We start from the raw sequence: 23978 nt of genomic DNA on the forward strand, positions 1-23978 counted from the left end.
GTGTGGATTTTCAGTGAATTTATGTAAATCACAAAGCTCATCTGCATATCCTGTGATGCAGGAAAATTGTCAGTAACAAAAGAGTGTTCAAATGAAGATGTGTACTCATAGCTGGTTGCTCCTATTGGCCAAATTTCAAATGTATGAATTTAGTCTTGCCATCTGTGTTGAGTTCAATATTACACAATACATATTAATGTGCTGTATTTAAGTAGATAACAAGTAGATAATAGTAAAACAACGATCATTCATTTGTAGTAACAGTTATGACGTAAGTCGATAATATACTGAACAAATATATAAATGCAACATGTAACAATTTCAAAGATTAAACAGTTCATATAAAGAAATCAGTCAATTGAAATAAATTAAGAGGACCATAATGGAAATTACATTTACATTTTACATTTAAGTCATTTAGCAGACGCTCTTATCCAGAGCGACTTACAAAATGGTGCATTCACCTTATGATATCCAGTGGAACAACCACTTTACAATAGTGCATCTAAATATTTTAAGGGGGGGGGGGGGGGGGGTTAGAAGGATTACTTTATCCTATCCTAGGTATTCCTTAAAGAGGTGGGGTTTCAGGTGTCTCCGGAAGGTGGTGATTGACTCCGCTGTCCTGGTGTCGTGAGGGAGCTTGTTCCACCATTGGGGTGCCAGAGCAGCGAACAGTTTTGACTGGGCTGAGCGGGAACTGTGCTTCCTCAGAGGTAGGGGGGCCAGCAGGCCAGTGGTGGATGAACGCAGTGCCCTTGTTTGGGTGTAGGGCCTGATCAGAGCCTGAAGGTATGGAGGTGCCGTTCCCTTCACAGCTCCGTAGGCAATCACCATGGTCTTGTAGCGGATGCGAGCTTCAACTGGAAGCCAGTGGAGAGAGCGGAGGAGCGGGGTGACGTGAGAGAACTTGGGAAGGTTGAACACCAGACGGGCTGCGGCGTTCTGGATGAGTTGTAGGGGTTTAATGGCACAGGCAGGGAGCCCAGCCAACAGCGAGTTGCAGTAATCCAGACGGGAGATGACAAGTGCCTGGATTAGGACCTGCGCCGCTTCCTGTGTGAGGCAGGGTCGTACTCTGCGAATGTTGTAGAGCATGAACCTACAGGATCGGGTCACCGCCTTGATGTTAGTGGAGAACGACAGGGTGTTGTCCAGGATCACGCCAAGGTTCTTAGCACTCTGGGAGGAGGACACAAGGGAGTTGTCAACCGTGATGGCGAGATCATGGAACGGGCAGTCCTTCCCCGGGAGGAAGAGCAGCTCCGTCTTGCCGAGGTTCAGCTTGAGCTGGTGATCCGTCATCCACACTGATATGTCTGACAGACATGCAGAGATGCGATTCGCCGCCTGGTTATCAGAAGGGGGAAAGGAGAAGATTAATTGTGTGTCGTCTGCATAGCAATGATAGGAGAGACCATGTGAGGATATGACAGAGCCAAGTGACTTGGTGTATAGCGAGAATAGGAGAGGGCCTAGAACAGAGCCCTGGGGGACACCAGTGGTGAGAGCGCATGGTGCGGAGACAGATTCTCGCCACGCCACCTGGTAGGAGCGACCTGTCAGGTAGGACGCAATCCAAGCGTGGGCCGCGCCGGAGATGCCCAACTCGGAGAGGGTGGAGAGGAGGATCTGATGGTTCACAGTATCAAAGGCAGCAGATAGGTCTAGAAGTATGAGAGCAGAGGAGAGAGAGTTAGCTTTAGCAGTGCGGAGAGCCTCCGTGACACAGAGAAGAGCAGTCTCAGTTGAATGCCCAGTCTTGAAACCTGACTGATTAGGATCAAGAAGGTCATTCTGAGAGAGATAGCAGGAGAGCTGGCCAAGGACGGCACGTTCAAGAGTTTTGGAGAGAAAAGAAAGAAGGGATACAGGTCTGTAGTTGTTGACATCGGAGGGATCGAGTGTAGGTTTTTTCAGAAGGGGTGCAACTCTCGCTCTCTTGAAGACGGAAGGGACGTAGCCAGCGGTCAAGGATGAGTTGATGAGCGAGGTGAGGAAGGGGAGAAGGTCTCCGGAAATGGTCTGGAGAAGAGAGGAGGGGATAGGGTCAAGTGGGCAGGTTGTTGGACGGCCGGCCGTCACAAGACGCGAGATTTCATCTGGAGAGAGAGGGGAGAAAGAGGTCAAAGCACAGGGTAGGGCAGTGTGAGCAGGACCAGCGGTGTCGTTTGACTTAGCAAACGAGGATCGGATATCGTCAACCTTCTTTTCAAAATGGTTGACGAAGTCATCCGCAGAGAGGGAGGAGGGGGGGGGGGGGGAGAAGGATTCAGGAGGGAGGAGAAGGTAGCAAAGAGCTTCCTAGGGTTAGAGGCAGATGCTTGGAATTTAGAGTGGTAGAAAGTGGCTTTAGCAGCAGAGACAGAAGAGGAGAATGTAGAGAGGAGTGAGTGAAAGGATGCCAGGTCCGCAGGGAGGCGAGTTTTCCTCCATTTCCGCTCGGCTGCCCGGAGCCCTGTTCTGTGAGCTCGTAGTGAGTCGTTGAGCCACGGAGCAGGAGGGGAGGACCGAGCCGGCCTGGAGGATAGGGGACAGAGAAAATCAAAGGATGCAGAAAGGGAGGAGAGGAGGGTTGAGGAGGCAGAATCAGGAGATAGGTTGGAGAAGGTTTGAGCAGAGGGAAGAGATGATAGGATGGAAGAGGAGAGAGTAGCGGGAGAGAGAGAGCGAAGGTTGGGACGGCGCAATACCATCCGAGTAGGGGCAGAGTGAGAAGTGTTGGATGAGAGCAAGAGGGAAAAGGATACAAGGTAGTGGTCGGAGATTTGGAGGGGAGTTGCAATGAGATTAGTGGAAGAACAGCATCTAGTAAAGATGAGGTCAAGCGTATTGCCTGCCTTGTGAGTAGGGGGGGAAGGTGAGAGGGTGAGGTCAAAAGAGGAGAGGAGTGGAAAGAAGGAGGCAGAGAGGAATGAGTCAAAGGTAGACGTGGGGAGGTTAAAGTCACCCAGAACTGTGAGAGGTGAGCCATCCTCAGGAAAGGAACTTATCAAGGCGTCAAGCTCATTGATGAACTCTCCAAGGGAACCTGGAGGGCGATAAATGATAAGGATGTTAAGCTTGAAAGGGCTGGTAACTGTGACAGCATGGAATTCAAATGAGGAGATAGACAGATGGGTCAGGGGAGAAAGAGAGAATGTCCACTTGGGAGAGATGAGGATTCCAGTGCCACCACCCCGCTGGCTCGATGCTCTAGGGGTATGCGAGAACACGTGGGCAGACGAAGAGAGAGCAGTAGGAGTAGCAGTGTTATCTGTGGTAATCCATGTTTCCGTCAGCGCCAGGAAGTCTAGGGACTGGAGGGTAGCATAGGCTGAGATGAACTCAGCCTTGTTGGCTGCAGACCGGCAGTTCCAGAGGCTGCCGGAGACCTGGAACTCCACGTGGGTCGTGCGCGCTGGGACCACCAGGTTGGAGTGGCAGCGGCCACGCGGTGTGAAGCGTTTGTATGGCCTGTGCAGAGAGGAGAGAACAGGGATAGACAGACACATAGTTGACAAGCTACAGAAGTGTTGTTTCTTGTATTATTGTCTCCTGTGTCTTTAGAGAACTGTTTCACTTTGATATCCTTTTTCTTCTGTCCTGATTTTCTCTTTCTTTTCTTCTGTTAACTAGATATTCTTTGTTGTTCTTCGTTAGCTAGCTAGCTTCTTCCAAAAGAGTCCCTAGCAACTGCTTAGCAACTGGTAAACAATTCAGCTAGCTAAGATAACTACAATTTTATGAAAAATAGTTATTTTTCAAAAGCCTATCTTCTTTGTTTGTTGCTTGTTTTTTCTCCTATTCAGTCTTGCAGTTTTCTTTTGCTTTTTTCCGATGTACTTCACTCTAAAAACCATGTAAATTTCAATATTTGTAGGAGCTCATTTTTCAGCTGCTGCTGCTCAAATTGGAGTTCCGGAACAACTAAATAAGAAATAAGTCCCAAACTTTACTGTGTGTTATCCTCAATTATTATATTCATGTGCATGTATGGATTTTTCAAGTTTTATGTGTGCTTGTTTTTTTAAATGGTCGAATTAATAAACTAAACCATTTTTTTTTTTTTTTAGGCCCTATTCTATGAATTTCACATGACTGGGAATACAGATATGCATCTGTTGGTCACATGCCTCACACATCTCGTTCTCATAGAGTTGATCAGGCTGTTGATTGTGGCCTGTGGAATGTTGTCCCACTCCTGTTCAATGGCTGTGCTAAGTTTCTGGATATTGCTGTCGTACATGTCGATCCGGGGCATCCCAAACTTCCTCAATGGGTGACATGTCTGGTGAGTATGCAGGACATGGAAGATCTGAGCCATTTTCAGCTATCAGGAACTGTGTACAGATCCTTGCGACATGGGGCCGTGCATTATCATGCTGAAACATGAGGTGATGGAGGCGGTTGAATGACACGACAATGTGCCTCAGGATCTCGTCATGGTATCTCTGTTCATTCAAATTGCCATCGATAAAATGCAATTGTGTTCGTCGTCCGTAGCTTATTCCTGCCCATACCATAACCCCACCGCCACCATGGGGCACTCTGTTCACAATGTTGACATCAGAAAACATTATACGTGACCAACAGATGCATATCTGTATTCCGAGCTATGTGAAATCCATAGAGCGTAATGAATTTAATTCAACTGACTGATTTCCTTGGATGAACTGTAACTCACTCAGTAAAATCCTTGAAATTCTTGAATGTTGCGTTTTATAGATTTGTTCAGTGTAGTTAACTCAATAATAGTTACACAATCATTCATGTGTAGAATTAAGTCGATGATAGTTAAACAACATTATAAAACAGATTGTTTGGATCCTGGATGCTTATTGGTTGGTATGCAGGAGTTGTGGGACAACTCCTACAAAATACCATGACGTATTAATGTCATAATTCCACTGCCCCACAGCCCAGGCAGGAAATTCATAAACTTCATCTTCTTCGGGGAAAAAGCATCTACACATTATTTTTCCATGTGTCAGGTATGCTCTCTCTCCGGCGCTCTAGGTCGCCATGCTCCCGCGCTTTAGCCGGATTGACAGGTTCCTGTGCCTCAGCAGAGGTGACCGGTCCGCTCTTGATACCCGGGATCATCATTTTGGTCTGCGTCCTGCGGCTGGAGCCGCATATCGGGGAGGGGGTCCAGCGCATCAGCGCATAATGTCACTCACCTGGTATCCATTACCTCCTTGATTACCTGCCCTATTTATGTCACTCCCTTTGGTTCCTTCCCCGGGCATTATTGTTTCTGTTTCATGTCTGTGCGTTGTTCGTGTTTCTTGTATTGTATTGTATTGTATTGTATTGTATTGTATTGTATTGTATTGTATTGTATTGTATTGTATTGTGTTGTGTTGTGTTGTGTTGTGTTGTGTTTCGTCCAGTCATTAAATGTATTCACTCCCTGAACTTGCTTCCCGACTCGCAGCTCACACGTTACACCATGCTACCATTTGGTTTGAAATAGTTGGGGGTTGTATAAACATACCTGTCTGCCTCTACGACCTGTGCAACAATGTATAATTTTACAAATGCGAGCTCTCTGTATGTAGGCCTATTGGATATTTCTTAAATCATTATTTGTTATTGTCTCTCCTCATCATTGAATCTCTGCTAGCTAGCTACATGCCAATGATTTGTTTAGCATAGCAACGTTGAATGAATAGAATGATTACAATTAACGACTGGGTCAAAACATGAAAAAATAACCAAGGACCAGCCCGCTTGCATAGCAACTTCAGAATGCAAAAATTGGATATTCATTAAATAATTATTTATTGAAGTTCTTATCTCTCATTATCATTGAATTAGAATCGGCTTCACCTCGGGCCTAAGAACAGCCCTTAGTCGGGAGTTATCACACAATAATCCCTGGATTCAAGGGCCTTATTGCTTAAATAATCCTTCATTTATTTTGTTGATAATCATTACATAGCATTACGCCACTTATAGTACTAAGTCAATAATAGTTACGCAATCCTTCATGTGTAAGATTAAGTCGATAATAGTAACAGAAATATTAGTAGCACTTTCAATCATTCACTTGTAGTAGGCCTAGTAGTTAATAAATCGATAATAGTTACAGAATCATTCATGTGTAGGATTAAGTCAATAATAGTTACACAACAATCAGTAACACTTTCAGTCTTTAACTTGCAGTAGCAGTTATTAAGTCCATAGTAGTGACACAACAGTCTTAGCTCTCTCCTGTAAGTCGAGACAAGAGTGTTACTTTTCCCCTCGGTTCAAAGTTTACCGGTTTAATCTTTTTTCTGCCACTCTAGACACTTTAGGAATATAAATGTTAATTTATGAAAGGGGATTTGCAAAGCCTCTTTGTCCTCCAGTTAATATATTTGCATATCTTTTAAAACCTCTTATTGTAATCAACTTTGAACAGATTTTTTTAAATTTTTTATATCCCCATTTTCTACATTTCAGTACACTTTTTTTATCTCCTTCTTGAAGACCACTTCAAACTTATTTTTAATCCTCTTAATGTTGTGCATTATGTTATGTCCATTTCATAAAAGAGAATCAGATCATTTCAAATGAATCAGTCCTTTCCAACGCCTCACACTATTTTCTTTTCAACATTGTGATACTGTATGACTATCTCTCTTTTGTATAATGAGATATACAAAATCATGATGTATACAATTAACATTGGGGCATGTTCACTGACCTTTTTTAGCTAAATATTGGCTTGATGATTGATTGGAGGAGCAGGATGTGCTGAGTTAGAGGAAGGGGTGGCAGTGAGGATGAATAAAGACGATCAGATCTGGCCATGCAATCTGGTTTATTACCTTTCAACACATGAGGATTTACTGAGACACAAGACAAAGGACAACACCTGATTATGAATAAAGCTAACATGTATGCATAATGAGGTATCACGCTATCAGTTAAGCGTGAGTCAAATCTTATTGTTTTGAGTTCAATGGTATTTCCTAATCAACAGTAAGACCTCCGCTCATAATCAATGTTTTTAATTTGCACTGGATGGATATTTAACCATGAAGAATCTATACAGTTGAATTGGATGCAGCGTACACCTTCAGTTAAATCATTTGGAACAAACAGGCAGCATGAGTCCCATGAGACAAGGCAAAACAATCAATGACATTACCCAACCAAATACATTGAGTCTGTTCATTTGACCCTGTTCAACAAAACTAACTGGACATGTGCATTGATCCAATGCCGGGGGCAGTGCTGAACTGGACGACAAACGCCTTGTTTCACAGATGAGAGATGTACTAAATACATTTTGAGTGTATTTTTAGGGTATTGAGAGAACTGGATTGTACCTCTGACTCCCTAAAGATTCATCCTCCTCTGTACTCAGAGACTCCAGAGTTGACAAAGTAAATCCAAAGTAATTGGGTGGCATTCTGGGAATACTCAGATACTTTCACACCAATAGTGCCTGTCTGCAGGCAAAGTCTTGTACGGTAGCTCAAACACCCCCAGTTCTACACTTCTAAGACGAGGAGGATTTTCCCAGATACTTAGTTTTTCTCTGTGTTAATATCATCCTTTCTTTGTGAAGAACACTCTTTCAGTCAAGAATTTAGGTCTGGGGAGCAGGTTGAGAGGAGTACAGGTTTCTGACTAACCATTTGTACATAACGCATGATGAAGCCACTTTATTCATATATTTGTTTATCTTTCCATAACTATGGCACTCTAGAGTCAGTTTCAACGCTTACTTTGGACTTGGATAAGGAGAAACTGAGGTTTCTGTGTACAGTATACACTGAGTGTACAAAACATCTTTCCATGACATAGACTGACCAGGTGAATCCAGGTGAAAGCTAAGATCCCTTATTGATGTCACCTGTTAAATCCACTTACATTAGTGTAGTTGAAGGGGAGGAGACAGGTAAAACAAATACAAATTAAGCCTTGAGGCAATTGAGACATGGATTGTGTATGTGTGCCATTCAGAGGGTGAATGGGCAAGACAAAAGATTTAAGTGCCTTTGAACGGGGTATGGTAGTAGGTGCCAGGTACAATGGTATGAGTGTGTAAAGAACTGCAACGCTGCTGAGGTTTTCACACTCAACAGTTTCCTGTGTGAATCAAGAATGGTCCACCACCAAAAGGACATCCAGCCAACGTGACACAACTGTGGAAAGCATTGGAGTCAACATGGACCAGCATCCCTGTGGAACGCTTTTGACACCTTGTAGTCCATGCCCTGACGAATTGTGGCTATTCCGTGGGCAAAAGGTTGAAACTCAATATTAGGAAGGTGTTCCTAATGTTTTGTACACTCAGTGTACAGTATGTTGTTTATAATATTGAAGGAGGTTTCCCAAGGGTTGAAGAGAATCCAGCTGGTTGTACACTTTTTAATGCTGGTGATAAAAACTAATCAAAAACACAATCAAATCTAATAAAAAGGTATAATTCCTAGGTTTTTGATATATTAATATACTGTATGTTCTCCTAAATTTAGATGAGTTTCCAGGCTTCTACATATGAAACAACTCCTATAAAGGGATGTATTACTGACTCTATATTCCATGCATGTCACCCACCTAAGCCAGTTACGCCAGTCACGCTTACCAGACATTTCAAATTAAATTGTATGACCTGAGGCATGTCAAAGCACAGTCGATTCACCTCCCAGCTTAAGAGAGTTAGGCATGTCTCTTTAAGACAGAACAAACCGAGGCATATCTGTCACTGTGATGGTGTTTTCTACACAGACATCAGATATGGAGTAAGGCTAGGGCGTAGTTTGCCTGAATTTAAAAAGTCAAGAAGTCAAGAGGGTCAAAAAGTGTTCTCAGATAAAAGAAAAACAGCACTGCTTCAAAACACAATGACATAAATTAAATATGTCAATGGCTTCTTTGATGTTCCTTTTCGAGCATTAGAGTGACAGCCTATCCATTTTAACACGGCAAGGATGAAATTCTTAAATGTAAAACAAAAAAACACAACATCAAGGGAAAGGCTTTTTAATTCACTTACCAGGGGAAAAATGAAAAAAAGGTTTTGAGTTTCATGTCTACAAAAAAACATTTATTCATATTTATTTTGCTGCTCTAAATCCCTCAAAATCAACTCTGGACCTCAAAGTCAGTTCCACTGTGTTTTTTCATTGTTCCCCTCTAATTAGGGTCTAATTAGGGTCTGATTTAGACCTGGGACACCAGGTGGGTGCAATTTATTATCAGGTAGATCAGAAAACCAGCAGACTCTGGACCTCGTAGAGTAAGAGCTGAGTACCCCTGCTCTAATGGGTAAATTGATTATTTTCGAGAGGGAATGTTTACTAATATCATACATTTTGTCCATTGTTAAAGTGTTTCCAGATAGATAGTGTACACTTGAATATATTGAATACTCAACAACGAAAAGAGGAAATGATGTCGAATGGTGTTTAGACAGCTCGGCTGAATGCAATCTATATTATTTTAAAATGGTATGTAAAACAACAGCTTGATAGTGTGTTGATAGTGTGATGTCTTGAATCCCTGTCTGGCAGCCCACTTTAAATCTTATCCCTGAGAAATCTGACCCTGTATGGCAAATCTCTGTTTCAGATCACAAAGCATTACATTGCTGCCCCCCCCCCCCCCCCCCCCCCCGGGTACACGTTTTAGTTTTTTGCCTAACACTACACAGCTGATTCAAATAACCAACTCATCATCACACTTTGATTATTTGAATCAGCTGTGTAGTGCTAGGGCAAAAACCAAAACGTTCACCCAGGAGAGGCCCCAGGACCGAGTTTGTGAACCCTGCTCTAATGCAGTAGTATCTCTGACATTGACTCATGGGTTCTAAAAAAGGAACAGCCTAAGGACAAAATTAGACCTAGGGCTGGATATGAAAGGTTTTTTTCCATGTCGTATTTTTTCTCAACATTATATGTTCTTGTAGATTCATTACTGTAGACATCTACTGAAATACAGTAGACACTGATTTCAGCATACTGTATGTAAAGAAAATCACCCAAAAAAACCAAGCAATTCTGGCTAACCATTCCACTACAACACCCCAGGCTCATAGACAGACTAAGAGAGTATCTTTCAGGCCACAATATAATATGATAGGCCTTTTTATCTAAGGTCACTGAGCAACACACAAACAGCATTTGTCTCTTTGGAAAGGTCCCCAGAATGAGAGCCTTTGGTGACCAAATTGAATTGACTACTTCATCCTCTGACCCAGACTCAATGTGATGACATGATGAATGAGATTCTTAAAGGGGTAGCTGTCAAATTCTGGAGAAATATAGCACTTTTATTCGGATAGATAATTGTATATAATTTGCAAATGGATCAGTGCATTCTAAACAGAGTAGTGGAGTAGAATGAGTTATTTATTTCAAAGGCTAGTAATGTTGTCATTAAATTACAGCACCATATCTACCACAAAGGTTCCCTCAAACAACTTACTGAGAAGATACACACACTGCCGTTCTATAGTGTCATTGTAGTCCCTTTCCACCACCATATCTGGCAGGCTGCTCCTCCTCAGGCCATAGCTTGGTCAGAGATCAGATATGGACGGGGCTGAACAAGTGAAAGCACTCCCTCAGAGGCTGGCACTGATCAATGAAAGCACTCCCTGATCCACAACCCTAGCCCACTAAAGCAACAGCCCCAAGTCACCTTGCCACTGACCCAATCAGTTAGACATTAGGGGTGAAACCCAAACCCCTCTAACCTTCATACTACCATGAGCCTAATGCTGTCATGCCTTTACTACTGCTTTACAAGTGGTGTGGATATCAACCTCAAATAGGCTACTGGCTAGCCCTACCCCCTTAACAGCAACCTTTCTAACCACTATACTACCATGAGCCTAATGTGCTCATGCTTTTACTATTGCTATACATACAGTACAATGAGCAGTTTCTGGCCCTGAGAAAGAAGTATAGAAATCAACCTCATATACTGGCTAGTCAAAATGCTAAATCCTAATATTAAGGTACCTCAAAATCTTTGTAAATGAGACAGAACATTTAATAACACTGACTCATCCCTAACCGTGTTGTGCTAATATCTGAGGCATGCATTAATAAGGCAGGAATTACATATGCATCAATGGAAAACAGTACAGACAGTCACATTCACTGTGCCTGCCTAGCAGCGGTTCTTGACTGGCAGTGATCGAGCAATGCTCTCATTTAGTAGAGTAAAACCTATGAGGGTAAAATATCATAGGATATGGTACAATAAACAGATATTATGGAGTGGAATTATTTAAGAATATTTACATTTATATGAGAATAAAGAAGTAAGGAAAGGCTGTATACATACATGCATACAGGAAAGATAAAAGCACTGTGGGCATTAAGAAACATCTACTATTCCAGACTGTGCCAGGAAGTAAAATCTTGGAGGTATTAAAGGCATGTGAACCCTACTGTACAATGACGCCAGACATGCTAATATATACAGCATAAACAGTAACTACATGTAATCGAAAATGTAATCTACGTAATTGTCAAGGTTGTTGTCGGTGAATGAGGACCAATACGCAGCAGGTACGTGAATGCTCATCTTGATTTTTAATTACTCTCAAAAATGAACATACAAAATAACGAAAAAACGAACACTCGACAAATAAACAGTCTGGTAAGGCACAAGGCTATACACAGAATAATCACCCACAAATCACACACACAAACACACCCTAATATATGGGACTCTCAATCAAAGGCAGATAGACAACACCTGCCTTCAACTGAGAGTCCCAACCCCAATTAACCAAACATAGAAACACACACACCAGACTAACCATAGAATACAACCACATAGACCATCAACCAAAAACCCAGAAATACTAAATCAAACACCCTTTACACAAACACACCACCCCGAACCACATAAAACAAATACCCTCTGCCACGTCCTGACCAAACTACAAAAACAATTAACCTTATACTGGCCAGGACGTGACAGTAATCCCCAAAAGTTCTTATTTATCAATAACTAGTATTGCTGCATACTCCAAGAAAGGCTAAAATCTCACCTTTCCGGTAAGAATAGTTCGACATTTTTGAGATGTAGTCACTTTTGAGGACACAAGTACAAATATGAAAATATGAAATATTTTATGATGTAGGCTATATGTGTTCTAAATATAGCATAATTAAATTATAAAATGACGAACTATAAGATTTCACCTTTCTTATAACTGTAAAATATGTTGAGCGTTAAGAGAAAATGTGCATATTTTCTTAAGGTTTCTCTTGATGAAAACGTCTGCCCACATCGTTGTGGACAAATCACAGAGCTCTAGCTTGTCTTTCTGAACTCGTTAGGAACTCGCTTTTCATCTCATATTACAGTTTCTCCCAATTGTTTACAAACTACAACTGGCCCATGAGGCACAATGACCCAGACCTGTAACTCATTTAGCAGAACCATACACCAAATCTGCAATACTACTCCCACGTTTTGCATTACACTCAGATTGCAATTCTATAACAAACATTTTGCAAAACACAATACACAATTCTCTACCTCTGGCACAACTTTCACAACTAAAATATATTGTGTGCAAATGAAAAGCAACCCTGTTCAACAAGCTAAACTCATTACCAACTGATCACTTTCACTCTTCACATGTGCAAACACAAATTGCACAAACACTAATTGAGCAAATGTTCACTTTGCAATAAAAAAGGCCACAGGTGAGTACTCCTGTGTTTGGAGAACAATGGAAGAGGTGGGGGTCGGGGTAGAGGTGGAGGTGGTGGAAGAACAGGGAGAGTAATTTTTGATGAAATTTGGGCGACGGTGGTGGACCATGTGGTCAACCATGGTTTGACCTTGAGAGAGGCTGGGCAGAGAGTGCAGCCCAATCTGAGCTTCTTCACCGTAGCATTCATCATCCGGATGTTCCAAAATGAGAATAGGTACAGTATGTGCTGCAGACATCGGACCTATCTATTACTTTTACTACTTGACATTAGTACAACATAAAGCACAGTAAAGACTGTAGATTCCAATACATACTGTAAGGGGAAACAAAGTAAATGTTTAATGTATTACTGTTATGTATGAAATTGGGAGCTATACTACTTTGTAACATGTTTATCTTGTATACTGTACTACTGTAGTGTTAAATTAACTATAAGCTATTTTGTTTTTGTAGAACTGAAAGACGACCACCACGTACGTGGTGGTAGAACACGGATATTTATAGAAAAACAGGAGGCTGCCATTGTGCAAATGGATGTTGAAAATAATGGCATAAGATTGCGAGAAATCCAACAACAGATTGTTGAAAACCCTGCCATCTTCCATAACATCAGAGTGAGCTTATCAACCATAGACAGCATCCCTTAAGAAACACCATGAATGAAGCAAATCTACAGAGTCCCATTTGAAAAGAATTCCCAAAGAGTGAAGGATAAATATGAATATGTGCAAGTAAGTAATGTACAGTCGTGGCCAAAAGTTTTGAGAATGACATAAATATTAATTTCCACAACGTTTGCTGCTTCAGTGTCTTTATATATTTTTGTCAGATGTTACTATGGAATACTGAAGTATAATTACAAGCATTTCGTAAGTGTCAAAGGCTTTTATTGACAATTACATGAAGTTGATGCAAAGAGTCAATATTTGCAGTGTTGACCCTTCTTTTTCAAGAACTCTGCAATCCACCCTGGCATGCTGTCAATTAACTTCTGGGCCACATCCAGACTGATGGCAGCCCATTCTTGCATAATCAATGCTTGGAGTTTGTCAGAATTTGTGGGTTTTTGTTTGTCCACCCGCCTCTTGAGGATTGACCACAAGTTCTCAATGGGATTAAGGTCTGGGGAGTTTCCTGACCATGGACCCAAAATATCGATGTTTTGTTCCCCGAGCCACTTAGTTATCACTTTTGCCTTGTGGCAAGGTGCTCCATCATGCTGGAAAAGGCCTTGTTCATCACCAAATTGTTCCTGGATGGTTGGGAGAAGTTGTGCTGGTATCATTCTTTATTCATGGCTGTGTTCTTAGGCAAAATTGTGAGTGAGCCCACTCCCTTGACTGAGAAGTAACCCCACACATGAATGGTCTCAGGATGCTTTACTGTTGGCATGACACAGGACTGATGGTAGCGCTCACCTTGTTTTCTCCGGACAAGCTTTTTTTCAGATGCCCCAAAGAATCAGAAAGGGGATTCATCAGAGAAAAGGACTTTACCCCAGTCCTCAGCAGTCCAATCCATGTACATTTTGCAGAATATCAGTCTGTCCCTGATGTTTTTCCTGGAGAGAAGTGGCTTCTTTGCTGCCCTTCTTGACATCAGGCCATCCTCCAAAAGTCTTCACCTCACTGTGCGTGCAGATGCACTCACACGTGCCTGCTGCCATTCCTGAGCAAGCTCTGTACTGGTGGTGCCCCGATCCCGCAGCTGAATCAACTTTAGGAGACGGTCCTGGCGCTTGCTGGACTTTCTTGGGCGCCCTAAAGCCTTCTTCACAACAATTGAACCGCTCTCCTTGAAGTTCTTGATGATCCAATACATGGTTGATTAAGGTGCAATCTTACAGCAGCAATATCCTTGCCTGTGAAGCCCTTTTTGTGCAAAGCAATGGTGACGGCAGGTGTTTCCTTGCAGGTAACCATGTTTGACAGAGGAAGAACAATGATTCCAAGCACCACCCTCCTTTTGAAGCTTTCAGTCTGTTATTCGAACTCAATCAGCATGACAGAGTGATCTCCAGCCTTGTCCTCGTCAACACTCACACCTGTGTTAATGAGAGAATCACTGACATGATGTCAGCTGGTCCTTTTGTGGCAGGGCTGAAATGCAGTGGAAATGTTTTTGGGGGATTCAGTTCATTTGCATGGCAAAGAGGGACTTTGCAATTAATTGCAATTCATCTGATCACTCTTCATGACATTCTGGAGTATATGCAAATTGCCATCAAACAAACTGAGGCAACAGACTTTGTGAAAATTAATATTTGTGTCATTCTCAAAACTTTTGGCCACGACTGTACTAGTTTTACACTCTTGAAACATTAGAGACTCATTTATGTTGCCAGTGAACTTTTCTATCCACAATTACAGTATTTACTGTCATTTCAGAGAATCATGGAGTTGGATGCAAGTCCCATCCCCCAGCAACTCATATTCATAGATTAGGCTGGATTTCATTTTGCAAAAACGAGGAGAGGAGGGAACATTCGTAAACACGCCATCATTGAGGTACCTCGTCAGCGCGGGTGAAATGTCACCATATGTGCAGCTATGAGCCAGAATGTGGTCCTCCACCGCCATGCTACCCTTGGACCATACAACACTGCCGATCTCCTTAATTTCTTGAACACCTTACATGACACTCTTTTTCAGCCAGAGCAGAGAAAGCCAGGTGATCCTGTGCAGCAAATGTATGTTCTAATTTGGGACAATGTGAGTTTCCATCGGGCCGCTCAGGTCCGCATCTGGTTCAATGACAATCCCAGGTTTACAATTCTCTATCTCCCACCATAATCCCAATTTCTCAACCCCATTGAGGAGTTGTTTTCAGCATGGCGGTGGAAGGTGCATAATCGCAAACCCCATGAACATATGGCCCTCCTCCAGGCAATGGAGGAGGCATGTGGTGACATTCTAGCAGAGTCCTGTCAGGGGTGGTTGCGTCATGCCAGAAGATATTTCCTCTGCTGTCTGGCCAAGGAGAATATCGCCTGTGATGTTGATGAAAATCTGTGGCTGGACCACTACAACAGACATTAATGATTCTGTTTTCACAATAGAGTATTTGTTTCTTGACTTATGATTTAGATTTTACTGTTTTTGAGAGTTTCCTTATCTGTTCCATACTATTTATTTAACATAGAGTACAGTAGTACAAATAGGCAAATTTTTCTTCCTTTGCATATGGAAAATATGTACTGTATATGTGCTTACAGAATGCTGTTTGACATGTATTGAGTCTTGTTGAAATTTGTGTCATGTTGAATTTGTGTTCCTTTCTTGTTTGAGTACACACAAACAATAAATCAAATCAAATTGTATTGGTCACATGCGCTGAATACAACAGGTGTACATTTGAAGTCGGAAGTTAACATACACTTAGGTTGGAGTCCTTAAAACTCGTTTCTCAACCACTCCACAAATTTCTTGTTAACAAACTATAGTTTTGGCATGTCGGTTAGGACATCTACTTTGTGCATGACACAAGTCATTCTTCCAACAATTGTTTAGAGACAGATTATTTCACTTAGAATTCACTGTATCACAATTCCAGTGGGTCAGAAGTTTACATACACTAAGTTGACTGTGCCTTTAAACAGCTTGGAAAATTCCAGAAAAGGATGTCATGGCTTTAGAAGCTTCTGATGGGCTAATTGACATCATTTGAGTCAATTGGAGGTGTACCTGTGGATGTATTTCGAGGCCTACCTTCAAACTCAGTGTCTCTTTGCTTGACATCATGGGTTAATGAAAAGAAATCAGCCAAGACCTCAGAAAGAAAATGGTAGACCTGGTTCATCCCTGGGAGCAATTTCCAAACACCTGAAGGTACCACGTTCATCTGTACAAACAATAGTACGCAAGTATAAACACCATGGGACCACGCAGACGTCATACCGCTCAGGAAGGAGACGCGTTCTGTCTCCTAGAGATGAACATACTTTGGTGCGAAAAGTGCAATTCAATCCCAGAACAACAGCAAAGGACCTTGTGAAGATGCTGGAGGAAACAGGTACAAAAGTATCTATATCCACAGTAAAATGAGTCCTATATCGAAATAACCTGAAAGGCCGCTCAGCAAGGAAGAAGCCACTGCTCCAAAACCGCCATAAAAAAGCCAGGCTACGGTTTGCAACTACTCATGGGGACAAAGATCGTACTTTTTGGAGAAATGTCCTCTGGTCTGATGAAACAAAAATAGAACTGTTTGGCCATAATGACCATCATTATGTTTGGAGGAAAAAGGGGGAGGCTTGCAAGCCGAAGAACACCATCCCAACCGTGAAGCACGGGGGTGGCAGCATCATGTTGTGGGAGGGCTTTGCTGCAGGAGGGACTGGTGCACTTCACAAAATAGATGGCATCGTTTAGAAGGACAATTATGTGGATATATTGAAGCAACATCTCAAGACATCAGTCAGGAAGTTAAAGCTTGGTCGCAAATGGGTCTTCCAAATGGACAATGACCTCAAGCATACTTCCAAATTTGTGGCAAAATGGCTTAAGGACAACAAAGTCAAGGTTTTGGAATGGCCATCACAAAGCCGTGACCTCAATCCTATAGAAAATATGTGCGAGCAAGGAGGCCTACAAACCTGACTCAGTTACACCAGCTCTGTCAGGAGGAATCGGCCAAAATCCACCCAACTTCTTGTGGGTAGCTTGTGGAAGGCTACCAGAAACGTTTGACCCAAGTTAAACAATTTAAAGGCAATGCTACCAAATACTAATTGAGTGTATGTAAACTTCTGACCCACTGGGAATGTGATGAAAGAATAAAAGCTGAAATAAATCATTCTCTACTATTATTCTGACATTTCACATTCTTAAAATAAAGTGGTGATCCTAACTGACCTAAGACCCTTTGAAGTTTTACTAGGATTAAACATCAGGAATTGTGAAAAACTGAGTTTAAATGTATTTGGCTAAGATGTACGTAAACGTCCGACTTCAACTGTATATCTTACAGTGAAATGCTTACTTATGAGCCCCAAACCAACAATGCAGTTAAAAATATATATTTGAATGAGAATAAAAAAATAAAAGTAACAAGTAATTTAAGAGCAGCAGTAAAATAACAACACCGAGACTATATAGAGCGGGGTATTGGTACAGAGTCAATGTGCGGGGGCACCGGATAGTCGGGGTAATTGAGGTAATATGTACATGTAGGTAGAGTTATTAAAGTGGCTATGCATAGATAATAACAACAGAGAGTAGCAGCGGTGTAAAAAGGGGGGGGGGGTGCAATGCAAATAGTCTGGGCAGCCATTTGATTAGATGTTCAGGAGTCTTATGGCATGGGGGTAGAAGTTGTTTAGAAGCCTCTTGGACCTAGACTTGGCGGTCCTGTACCGCTTGCTGTGTGGTAGCAGAGAGAACAGTCTATGACTAGGGTGGCTGGAGTCTTTGACAATTTTTAAGGCCTTCCTCTGATAACGCCTGGTATAGAGGTCCTGGATGACAGGAAGCTTGGCCCCAGTGATGTACTTGGTGCTACACACTACCCTCTGTAGTGCCTTGTGGCCGGAGGCCGGGCAGTTGCCATACCAGGCAGTGACGCGATCAGTCAGGATGCTCTCGATGGTGCAGCTGTTGAATCTTTTGAGGATCTGAGGACCCATGCCAAATATTTTCAGTCTCCTGAGGGGGAATAGGTTTTGTTGTGCCCTCTTCACGACTGTCTTGGTGTGCTTGGACCATGTTAGTTTGTTGGTGATGGAGACATCAAGGAACTTGAGGCTCTCAACCTGCTCCACTACAGCCCCCTCAATACCACCTGGGGGCGGCCCGTCAGGAAGTCCAGGATCCAGTTGCAGAGGGAGGTGTTTAGTCCCAGGGTCCTTAGCTTAGTGATGAGCTTTGAGGGCACTATGGTGTTGAACGCTGAGCTGTAGTCAATGAATAGCATTCTCATATAGGTGTTCCTTTTGTCTAGGTGGGAAAGGGCAGTGTGGAGTGCAATAGAGATTGCATCATCTGTGGATCTGTTAGGGCAGTATGTCAATTGGAGTGGGTCTAGGTATTCTGGGATAATGGTGTTGGTGTTGGTGTGAGCCATGACCAGCCTTTCAAAGCATTTCATGGCTACAGACGTGAGTGCTACGGGTCGGTAGTCACGTAGGCAGGTTACCTCAGTGTTCTTTTAAGCATGTTGTAATACCAACATTCTTAAAACATGTTGGTATTACAGACTCGGACAGGGAGAGGTTGAAAATGTCAGTGAATACACTTGCCAGTTGGTCAGCGCATGCTCGCAGTACACGTCCTGGTAATCCGTCTGGCCCTCCGGCCTTGTGAATGTTGACCTGTTTAACGGTCTTACTCACAATGGCTGTGGAGCACGTGATCACACAGTCTTCCGGAACAGCTGGTGCTCTCATGCATGTTTCAGTGTTACTTGCCTCGAAGCGATCATAGAAGTAGTTTAGCTCATCTGGTAGTCTCGTGTCACTGGGCAGCTCTCGGCTGTGCTTCCCTTTGTTGTCTGTAATGGTTTGCAAGCCCTGACACATCCGACGAGGGTCAGAGCCGGTGTAGTACGATTCGTTCTTAGTCCTGTATTGATGCTTTGCCTGTTTGATGTTTCATCGGAGGGCATAGCGGGATTTCTTATAAGCTTTCGGGTTAGAGTCTAGCCTTTATCTCAGTTCGTATGTTGCCTGTAATCCATGGCTTCTGGTTGGGGTATGCATGTACGGTTACTTTGGGGAAAATGTCATCGATGCACTTATTGATGAAGCCAATGACTGATGTGGTGTACTCCTCAATGCCATCGGAGGAATCCTGGAACATATTCAAGTCTGTGCTAGTAAAACAGCCCTGTAGCTTAGCATCTGCTTCATTTCACCACACTGGTGCTTCCTGCTTACACTTTTGCTTGTAAGCAGCAATCAGCAGGATAGAATTATGGTCAGATTTGCCAAATGGGGGGCGAGGGAGAGCTTTGTATGCGTCTCTGTGTGGGAAGTAAAGGTGGTCCAGAGTTTTTTTCCCCTCTGGTTGCACATTTAACATGCTGATAGAAATTTGGTAAGACGTATTTAAGTTTCCTTGCTTTAAAGTCCCCGGCCACTAGGAGCGCCGTCTCTGGGTGAGCGTTTTCCTGTTTGCTTATGGCGGAATACAGCTCATTGAGTGCGGTCTTAGTGCCAGCATCAGTCTGTGGTGGTATGTAGACAGCTACGAAAAATACAGATGAAAACTCTCTAGGTGGATAGTGTGGTCTACAGCTTATAGTGAGATACTCTACCTCAGGCGAGCAAAACCTTGAGACTTCCTTAGATATCGTACGCAAGCTGTTATTTACAAAATACATAGTCCGCCACCCCTTGTCTTACCAGACGCCACTGTTCTATCCTGCCGATACAGCGAATAACCAGCCAGCTGTATGTTGATAATGTCGCCGTTCAGCCACAACTCCATGAAGCATAAGATATTAAAGTTTTGAATGTCCCGTTGGTAGTTTCATCTTCCACGTAGGTCATCGGTTTTATTTTCCAAAGATTGCACATTTGCTAGCAGAATGGAAGGCAGTTGGGGTTTATTCGATCACCTACAAATTCTCAGAAGGCAGCCCATCCTCCGGCCCGTTTTTCTCTGCCTTCTCTTCACGCAAATGACGGGGATCTGGGCCTGTTCCCGGGAAAGCAGTACAGTATGTCATCCACGACGGGCTTGTCAGACTCGTTAAAGGAAAAAAAGGATTCTGCCAGTTTTTGGTGAGTAATCACAGTTCTGATGTCCGGAAGTTATTTTCGGTCATAAGAGACGGTAGCAGCAACATTATGTACAAAATAAGTTACAAAAATAAGTTACAAACAACGCAAAGAAACAAACAAAAAAACACAATTGGTTAGGAACACGTAAAACGTCAGCCTTCTTCTCCGGCGCCATCTTGCTATACAGTATAACAACAAAATCTTAGTCTTTACACTGAAATAGGTTTTTATAGTAGTGTTTTGAATATGTCAGTTGTCACTAAGTTAGATTAATTTGATGGGTGTCTGTATGCAGTTTCATTTTGAGCAGGGAGTACATGATTTTGATTGCTGTGTTTCATTTTGAAAGATGTCTGTAGGGTTTGGGGAAATCGGCTAACTGTTTTGTGCTTAGAGTTTTGCGCACCAGAGTGCCAGTTTCAGCAAACGTGTATTAACAATTAGGAAAAACTGTAACGTTGTCCATCTATGACAGTGTTTTTGTTTAAAATGTATGAATTTAAATGAATGGCTATAAATCGATCTCTGAATGTGCTACCGTGATGAAACCACTCTCTCCTGCTGCGCAACGATGTAATGATTGCAGGCATGTGCTTGTCCGTGGCTGTGACGTAGGGTTCAGCCAGGAGTTCAGACAGTCAGAAGAGAAAATGAAATGGTAGGGGGGACATCCCAGCTTCAAGTGGTTTCAGATTTCACATCCTACGTCACACAGGCTCAGAAAAAAAGACTACAGTGGCCGTAGGAACCAGGGCTATTGCTCAATGCAAGTCATTTCAGTGTCCACAGATCAATTTATAAACAATGTCAGTTGGAACCGGTACCAGAACCACGCAGGTCCTGTAAAAACAGGGGACTTTACATCTAATATACACATTAACACCATTAAATGGACAGTATAATTAATTGGAGGTGAGCTGAGCGGCATGCTTAACATCTGTCTCCAACTATAAGACGACAGATGGATTCTACTTCCACACGTACCTCTGAGGCTCAGGCCAAACACTTGGAGTCGCTGCATGTTGATCCACATGCAACACCGACATAAAGATCTATGGAAATTACTTGAACTACCGACTACGGCATATAAATCAGGTTCTTTTCATTCTCATCTAGCAGTAGTTGATTTATAATTAATGAACATATCGTGATAAATTAGAGAGGTTGATTTGAGGTGCTAAGTACAGTCTACCTCCTGTAGAGAGACGGCTGGGGGACAATCCAACAATCACTCAGGCTAGGCTGGCTGGGTGGCTGACCCACTGTAGATTTATGTGAGGACATAGAGGGAAATAACATGGAATAAAAAAATGAAAAAAATATAAATGCACATTGCACATCCCTTCAATATATCAGTCATCTCTGATGGTTTGTAACTTTGTGGATGGAATGAGGGTCATGTTTTGAAAGCAGAAAAACCTCTCCCAGATGGAAATGTGAATTGCAATTGAACTTGGGGCTAAGGTAAGATCTCTGAGTCAACACTGTCATTTTGACAGATTATATTGCAAAGGACAAGGAACTCATCTGTAAGCATTAGGGCTGTGCATCTTTCCCTCTCAAGACGATTCGATCCATATCTAGATTAATTGGATCCGATACGATACAGGAACGATACATTTTAGTTTGAAGCGATTCGGTTTGATTAGAAAAACAAACCAATGCGATTTGGTTCAATGCACTAACATTTACTGCATAAAAATATACATTTTCCATTGTAAATCTGCTGCTGATGGAGCTGGGCCTCCGAGCTGGATCTGTCTGAGTTGACCTGTGTTGTGTAAATGATGTATAGTGTATGTAGGCACCTGAGCTGAGCCATAAGAGAAACATCTCCCACCCCATTATCAGTTAGGTGGGGCATTGTTTGCTTTTTGCCCCCTGATATTGCCTATTGTTGTTCGGCATGCAAAATTACTTGTAGATCAATGACTGTCAACACAATGACATGTTTAGTTCCACACTGAAGGAGAGGCTGCAGTTTTTCGGAAGGTAGAAATACATTTATTTGAGCTAAATAAATGTGTGACCCGGCGATTCGTGGCATTTAAATGGCTTTTCCTGAACGTTGCATGCTACATTTGGATTGGTTTGGGATCACGTGGACCGATGAACTCATATTTTAAACATTTGAACCGGAGACTGATGCATGTTGGTGAATCATTACATGTCTAGTAAGAATAAATGTATTCATTACTATGGGTTGAAGACTATCACAAATAAATAGCCTAAATCCCTAGTCATTTAGATTCCAGGAACAGTTGGTTGGATGAATATGGCATTTGGAGACATTGTTTCTCTATGTTGTCAGGTTCAATCTACATGAACTGTGGCATTTAAACCAGTGGAGTACACCTCTTTTTTCGACCTACTTTTCTCTTGTGAACAGTGTAAGGCTCCTAGGGGTGTCATAAAAATGCTAATCCCTTCGTGTGGAAGTCGACAAGAAGGAATTTGAGAGTTTACAAACTGGTGTGGAGCGAAATTATTGTTTTGCTGACAAAATACCAATTCTCTCTTTGGTTAAACAAAAGAGGACAGGGACTGAAGATTTCACTATGGGGATGAAAATGCACTTTCTACAGCAAATTCACTAACACTCTACAGGTGGGCACAATAAAATACATGAATAACATTTTTGTACTTCTCAGACCATCAATAACTGACAGATCAGTCAGGATAGCTAAACAGCATACTATCACTCAGTTAACACAGCAAACAGTGACGTTATGTGTAGTGTAGCACACAAGAGTACTCCTTCTATTTTTGAGGTCAACATGCGTAAGTCATGAACAGTCATGTAAAAAAGCAAGCACACCCCCTGGAATTAAATTGTAATTTTTTTTACATATTTGTACAGATGGATATGTAATCTTCCCTTCAACACTATTGACAGATGAAGGTAAGCTAATTTAACCAATGACACTGAAAGATTATACTTTGAAATCAACAAAAAATGCAATTCCATAATGCAGAAAAAATAAGTACACCCCTACTGTAGCTTCAATAGCTGATGTTGCCTCCTTTTGCTGAAATAACTTCATGTAGCAGTTTTTTGTAACTGTCTCTTACATCGACTGGGAGGAATTTTTGCCCACTCTTCTTTACAGTACTGCTTTAACTGTGCCATGTTCGAGGGCTTTCTTGCATGCACGACCCGCTTCAAGTCCCCCCACAGCATTTCGACAGAACTGACATCTGGGCTTTGACTCGGCCATTCCATAACCCTGCATTTATTCCTTTTGAGCCATCCGTTGTAGCTTTGCTTGTGTGTTTTGGATCATTGTCCTGTTGTAAGATACATGTTCATTTCCATTTTTTTTTTTTTTACTTTTACCCCTTTTTCTCCCCAATTTTGTGGTATCCAATTGGTAGTTACAGTCTTGTCTCATCGCTGCAACTCCCATATGGACTCGGGAGAGGCGAAGGTTGACGACCCAACCAAGCCGCACTGCTTCTTGACACAATGCCCGCTTAACCCGGAAGCCAGCCACACCAATGTGTCGGAGGAAACACCGTACACCTGGCGACTGTGTCAGTGTGCATGCGCCTGGCCTGTCACAGGAGTCGCTAGAGCGCAATGGGACA

At 42.4% G+C, this 23978-nt stretch overlaps 1 protein-coding gene across 2 annotated transcripts in view; it reads right to left on the bottom strand.

The window, feature by feature from the left end:
- Positions 1 to 23978, bottom strand: part of LOC106569328 (corticotropin-releasing factor receptor 2) — an 82080-nt gene that overhangs the window by 24431 nt on the left and 33671 nt on the right. The gene's annotated exons all lie outside the window — the stretch shown is intronic.

Source organism: Salmo salar, chromosome 14, assembly GCF_965601325.2.
Source record: "Salmo salar chromosome 14, fSalSal1, whole genome shotgun sequence".
NCBI lineage: Eukaryota > Metazoa > Chordata > Actinopteri > Salmoniformes > Salmonidae > Salmo > Salmo salar.